We start from the raw sequence: 6905 nt of genomic DNA, 5'->3' as shown, positions 1-6905 counted from the left end.
AACATCGTCTACCAGAATCTAGTAGAGAAGATGGAGATCGTCTCATAATCTTGGGGCTCTTGATCTTTGCTGTTCTTGGTCATTGATCTCATGGGGCAGCCGAGGACGCTAGCTACTTTCTTGAGAGGAAACTCTAAATGAAAAAACAACACAAAGAGGCGGATGCCAGCAGGGAATGGACGTCGACGGCGTGTGCTGCCGCAGTGCCGCCGCGGCCGCCATGGAGCAGGACTCGACATGGGAAAGAAAGGATCCACCATGGGGGGCTGCGGAGGAACATTAGAGGCCACCGGATCCGAGGCACACGTGAAGTATAATCTCGCTGCCGGGACACACGATGGCGGCAGCGAAGTGTACAGGAACAGAGGAACAACTTTTTTTTTGGAATTGAACAGAGGAACAACTTGGGATAGGGCTGGTGACAAACGAAGGAGCAAAGCTGGGAAGGCTTTGCACGTTAGACTGTACTTCCTGGGCCTCAACCTACATGGCCCGATTACTCACACAAGCGCAGCTCGTTCCGCAGAGCAGCAGCCCATGAAACTGCTATTTAAGCGGATCACGCTGCTGAAGGGGTTATTAATTAGCGTAAGAAAACTGTTGATGACCGAGCTGAAATCTGGGACGTTCGTGGCAGTGATCGGACGATGGGGAGCTCCAAATCGCTGTGGGGGCTCATAGGTGGCTCCGTTTTACTGTTTCTCAACTAGTGGTTGGGGCGCCACCCGGTGGCGCCTCCTAAGAGAAAGTTAGGGGCGGTGCCAGGTGGATTGCGCCCCTTATACTCACCTGCTTGTACTATGTAGTGTTATTGCATTAGACTCAAAGTACATCAATATGAAAGTTGGTGACTGGAACAATAAGATAGAGCTATACAACACATTCACAAAATGGATCGGTCTTAAAAGAATAATAGTGACATCATATATACTAAGAGGCTTGTATGAACACAAAAGCAATAGTCGGTGGTTCAAAAGTGATAAAATGATAGGACTTGCTAATATAAACCACCAACTGATTCAAAAAGTACAGCACCACAGAGGATATGTCAAGAACAAATCAACAAGAGCAGCGCGCGGAACGACCTGTCAATGATGTGCAACATCCTAATCCATGGAATGACCCGTCAATGATGTGCAACATCCTAATCCATGAGAGCCGTGTCTCCTACTATAACGCCTGATGCTAGATTAGTCCCCGAAGATGCCCCCGCTGGGCAGTGGAAATGAACGGCTTCCAAAAAGGCAAGAACACAAAACATGAATATAGGAAGAGGCAGAAGCAAGGAGAGGAGAGGGACCAAACGGCGGCGGCACTTACCTTTTATCTGCTGACCACCGTATCATTCGTCATCGTCACCTCCCACGCCTCGCCCACCACTGCTGATCAACACCGCACTGTCATATTCATGTCAGTACTTCAATAAAAGTGAATTTTCTCCATACAGGGTTTTGTGCTTCTGCTGCTAGAATGCATCTACGAAGTCCCTATATAGTATATGTGATCAAATTTACTCCTCTCCAACGTCCATAATTACCATCTACTCCCTATGTTCCTAAATCTCTTAGATTCTGACATGAACATGATACTATACTGACATGGTGTACTGGCATTGTTTTAGAATGACGAGGTGGTCCTCACGCCCTGGCGTCGATCTATTCTAGCTGCCCGCCTCATGCTCCGCATGGATCTATGCCCGTCTTCCTTTCTCCTAGTATTCCTGCGTGAAGCCGTTGTCGCTACCGCCAGGCCCACATCAAGCAAGAATAGAAATTAAGTGTATTTTAGTTCAGAGATATATAGGTGATCTTATCAGTTCAGTCAGTCACATACTGAACAGTAGTTCACTGAGGTGAGAATTTTGCATTTGGTACAACTACCTATCTAAAAACATCCAGAACCTCAACCCAGCTGATATTGGGTGTCCAAACTGAATCATTGCATCCCCAAACATGGAATCATGGTTGAGTTTTAAGTCTCAAGAATCTGCGTAATTATGGTCATATGCACTGCCATTTTATTTAGATACGCAGGCCAATAGTACACTAATAAACACACAAATTTCAAGTTTTAATATTTTTTATAAAGAATTACTTAGTGTCAAAGCAAGATACAGGACTAAATCTGTTTATATGTTCGAGAAAGAAATTACCAGACCGAGCTACACAAGCATGGTATAAAATTCGTCTTTGCAAATTTGTGTCGATGCCCCTCTAAGGTTGTAACTTCAAACATCAAGTCATGTTGCATTTTCTCGACGCATTCCTGACATATCAAGATTCAATCACATAAATCCACAAAAATCTAAAACCTATAGAAAGATCAAACAGAATTAGTTCAAAGAACACTCTGAAATTTGATATGGGATGTCACCAGCGACAGTGCATTCAGAACCTGCATTTGGGCCAGTATATGGTATGTATTGGCACTCTGATTCATGTTTCAGCTTGCAATAATAAGCATATATTCCCAAGCATACAAAGTTCTGGAACTTGAACAAAACCTCTAGAGAGGCACCAACCTTCTCCAAAGCAAGGCATATTATGTTACCCAATTCACTCCTGCTAGTTGGACGACAATTATGAACCCTTGGCTTGCATTCAGAACAAATGGCATGGCCATTGGAGAACGGTATGCACAAATGTGACAATAGTAAAAGAGCCTCTAGACACATTCATAACTTTCTTTCTGAGCTTAAGGATTTGTAGTGTAAATTCTAAATAATGAGATATCAGCCCTCCTTGTAGAATCAATTGACAAGGATCAGTCTAGACAACGTTGAAAATGAAAAAGGAGAGCGTGCAATCTGTAAGTTCAAAATGTTTGCAAGGTGCTAGTCGGAGGTAGGCCTGATGCATCGGGTGGTTAACTGAAAGGAAGGGATGTCACCTATTAGCGTGAAAGGGATTCATAGAGAAAGGTCACAAACCAAAACCCTATTTTAGCTTTGCCTACCTTGGTCGACAATGTCATGTTCTTTTGCAACTGGGTATTCTTATATATCGGCATACACATAGAAAGCCAAAAACCTAGAAAGGCTAGTAAGATACAACCGAAATGCTATAGTTAAATGTGATTAGCTCGGCAAGAAGACATACCTGATGAATTGGAGGATACATGGGATCTAAACACATGGGGCATTCCAATAGCTCATGCCCATTTCTAGAAACTATGACATTTGGATTCTATGAATGCTTGATAACATGACAGACAAGCTCTATGACATCTAACATCCCATTCTTTGGAGGGTCGCTAACTTCAGCATCAATGTTGTCGAGATAGCCAGTTGACGCCACAACCAAACCTATAGATACATATTCGTGTATGGATGAGAAATATTTAGGATTGGAAGCAAATAGAAAGATACCATGAATTAACCCTGGGTGTAAAAAATGCCATGTCAATTTCAAAGGATGGCTGAAATCTGATATAACTCTCAAGACAAGTATTATCAGTAACATTGTGTCACCGGTGATACATAAAACTGATACATCAACCTGATAACATGAATTAGTCCACAAATATATTCTTCTTGGGAGAAAACATATATGTCAGTGGCGATACATAAAGGATCTAACATGAGTGCTTGTATCCACTATACAGAGAACATTTCTCTCTGTCAAATAACCTCATAGTAAATTAAATATATTTTTGGAATAAAAACCTGATCTAAGTCCATAGGGTACCAGGGAATAAAATCGTTGGGGCACTGGAAAAAAACATTCAGCAAAAACACATTCCTCGAAGTGAGAAATATTCAGTCCAAAACTATATCAAGATTGAACCTCATACAATTTTCAAGACATGTCATTTATGCTTCTCTTGTATGACTTTCCAATTTCTTTGCTTTGAAAACAAACATATACTGGATGAATTATGAGAACTAACCAGAACTCTCTGCATCAGATTGTAGTTACACACAATGATAGTAAATGATTTGACATTATATCCAACTACTCCCTCCGTCTCAGTTTACAAGTCCTACGCGTATACCTAGGTTGCCAATTTTATCACCCTAATATAAACTATATAACACAAAAATTATACCTTTTGAAAATAGAACATCTGAAGTTTATATTGGTATATTTTTTGTAGTATATAAGTTGTATTAGGTTGCTCAAATTGACGACCTAGGGGTACACGCACGCCCTGTAAACTGAGAGAGAGGGAGTACTAAAATAATAAGGAGGGCTTACGGTTGGAGAGACATACATAGTCTAGAGCAAAAGGGAGTGGATTCACAGCTTTGTGCTCAGCGTCACCAATGCAACTGACCCATACTAATCGTGTCACCTCTAGAGACCGCAACAGTAGGTTGCCAAATAATGGCGCAAGAAGTTATAGTAGCAGCCTTGGAGCTCCACGGCGAAGCTGGTACATAAGAAGAGAATCACACTGGATATTGTTCTTAACTTTCTAGAGAAGAGAAAAAATTGATTGAATTCCTGTTTTTTACACGCAGTATAGCTAGCCATCCACATGCCATGGACACTATGAAGCTAACCTTTGTGGCACAGGATTTTTTGTGCCTATCCACAAGTACAAAAAATATTTCTTTAGAATAGATCCTTTGAAAAAATTCCTTGAAATTTTTTCTCTAGAAGCCCATAAACAAGTCAGGGAGAAAAAGAAAGGAACATCACATGCATCTAGGAAAAACACATGTCTGGAACAACCTCTATGTGGTGGTAAATTGCTAGAAAGGGGAGAAATAATGCATGTTCTCCCAGATTTGTGCACGTAGTTGCATCACTACATGCATACATTGTTCCACCAAGGATGCATATACAGTCTGCATTAAGGCACACCTATCCCTCTTCCAACAGAATGAAGCAAGAAATGTATTGTATCGGTCATATGAATGATATGCCTGTAGTCAATTAAGTACATGTGTCAACAATCAGAACAAGAATAACCAAGTTCTTCGACCAAAGTTCAAACTGGAAATCAAGTGGGATAAAATTTGAAACCGTAAATCCAAAGAACAAACTGAAATTCAAGATCGTCAAGGCGATAGCAAGCCAACCATTTTTTGTGAAGTTCTCGTACTCGTAATCTCAGTCAATAATGTGACTAGTGAAGTCACGTAGCACCTAGGAAAAAGCATAGATTGATTTTCTTAAATTAAATTAGATTTAAGTGGCAATTTTTTTAGAGAATAAGTGACAAAACTGCACATAAAATTTGGGCAGGGAGGGTGGTATCCTCAACATTGTTTCCATATGAGCAGGGGAAAAATGTTATAATCCACATCACCAACATCCTCTTTTATCCCCTCTTCTTGTGTGCATTAATTAGTACATTTTTCTGAATTCTGCTTGTTAAAACAGGGCCATACTAACAACGTGAAACTAACAAAAGGCTGATTGTATCCAGAACTTGATGATAAATAAAAAGCTCTTGACTTCACCGCAAGAAAAAGCAGGAAGATGTTAACATGAAGCTGGCTATATAACATATTAATATAGTTTAGGATCTCAACTGAAACAAATAAAATAGTTTTATTTTGCTACTGGTGTTATTACTGTTGGATGTGATTGCACAACGTGTATATTCACTCCTAAAGTCTCAATGTTACCGAAGGAAATACTGAACATTGGCAAACATGCACACAAGAAGCATCTCCATTCACAAGTACACAGAACTTACTTGGCAATAAAAGTACTTGGAATTTTCTTGCAAAGTTAATATGTTCAAATGTAGATAAAGGTGGCATAGTAATATCTACCTGTTGTACAAACATTATGTATCTTGCAACACCGTATTTGAATTGAGTTCCGCCTCAAGAGAAAACAAGATAATCGCCAGACATTGTGACCCAGTTCTGATTCTTCTTATATTCCACCAGTTTGGGGTGACCGGGTGAGGAACATTGTTTACCAAGTATGGAATTCAGAAAGGAGATTACCAAAGCATTAGTAGTCAGCTAATTAAACCTTAAGCTACAGAAGGCATTCACTAAATCAAGGTAAACAGTACAAGATGCACTATCTGCCTTGAAATCTCATAATGGTTGAAGGATCAAGGGTCCTAATACTATCAGATTATGAATCTGAACCCTTCAAACCATATAGATTTTCCTCTGCTAATATTTCGCAGCTGCAAGAGTCCTTCACTACCAATGATGCCCTGATGTATGGATAATAATTAGACTTGTCAGCACACAAGAACTATGAAAGCAAATTACCTCCAAAGGAATCAATAATGCGAGACAACTTCTTTAGGCAAGCATCCAGATGCATACCAGGAAGATGGGCTGGAAGAGGCGGAGCTGGGCTGGCCGCCGCCACATGCGACCGCGGATTGAGTCATCGGCCACATTTAGGGCCCTCCCGCAGGCCGCCTCCCCGGCTGCAGCGGCACCGAGGAGCCCACGGCAGCAACGGCGGCGCGGGCCGTGCTCAGCAGAGAGATCGGCTCCGATGGAGGTTGAACCCTGTGGAGACGGCGTGGCGCGCTGAGGGACGGAGGAGAGCGAGGCGGAGCAGACGGAGGCAGCGGCGCTGAGGTGGGAGGGGAGGCGAAGGCGACGGAGCCACGGAGTAGACGAGACGAGGAGAAGACGGGGAGGAGATGGAGCAGTGGCGGCGGGAGGAAAAGGAGGAAGGAGCCTTCGTCAGGAAGAATTGCCTTTTTATCTCCAACATCGCTAGGTTTTACCTACAGTAAAGATTGGATGACGTGGACACAGCGAGCGTTCGCCCTTGATGCGCAGCTGAATGTGTTTAATTACTACTAGCTTGTCAGCACTAGCATCAATTGATAGTGCTCCTTTCGTTATCATGATTATATTGACCCCAAATTCAAACCAAGGAGGTCAACTTGCACGGAAGCTGAAGCAACTTTAATGAAAATCCTACTTTTTCTTTTCCGTTTTATTTGTCCAGAAAATATATGTTTGGTCA

The 6905-nt window shown here is 41.8% G+C and overlaps 1 pseudogene; it reads right to left on the bottom strand.

Annotated features, from left to right (window-relative positions):
* Window positions 1–2332: 2332 nt before the first annotated feature.
* Window positions 2333–6008, bottom strand: LOC119343015 (annotated as a pseudogene).
* Between the last annotated feature and the right edge of the window lie 897 nt (window positions 6009–6905).

The sequence above is a fragment of the Triticum dicoccoides genome, unplaced genomic scaffold, assembly GCF_002162155.2.
Source record: "Triticum dicoccoides isolate Atlit2015 ecotype Zavitan unplaced genomic scaffold, WEW_v2.0 scaffold112540, whole genome shotgun sequence".
In the NCBI taxonomy this organism is placed as follows: Eukaryota; Viridiplantae; Streptophyta; class Magnoliopsida; order Poales; family Poaceae; genus Triticum; species Triticum dicoccoides.
The sequence above is the reverse complement of the archived record's forward strand: the minus strand, read 5'-3'. Positions and strand labels throughout refer to the sequence as shown.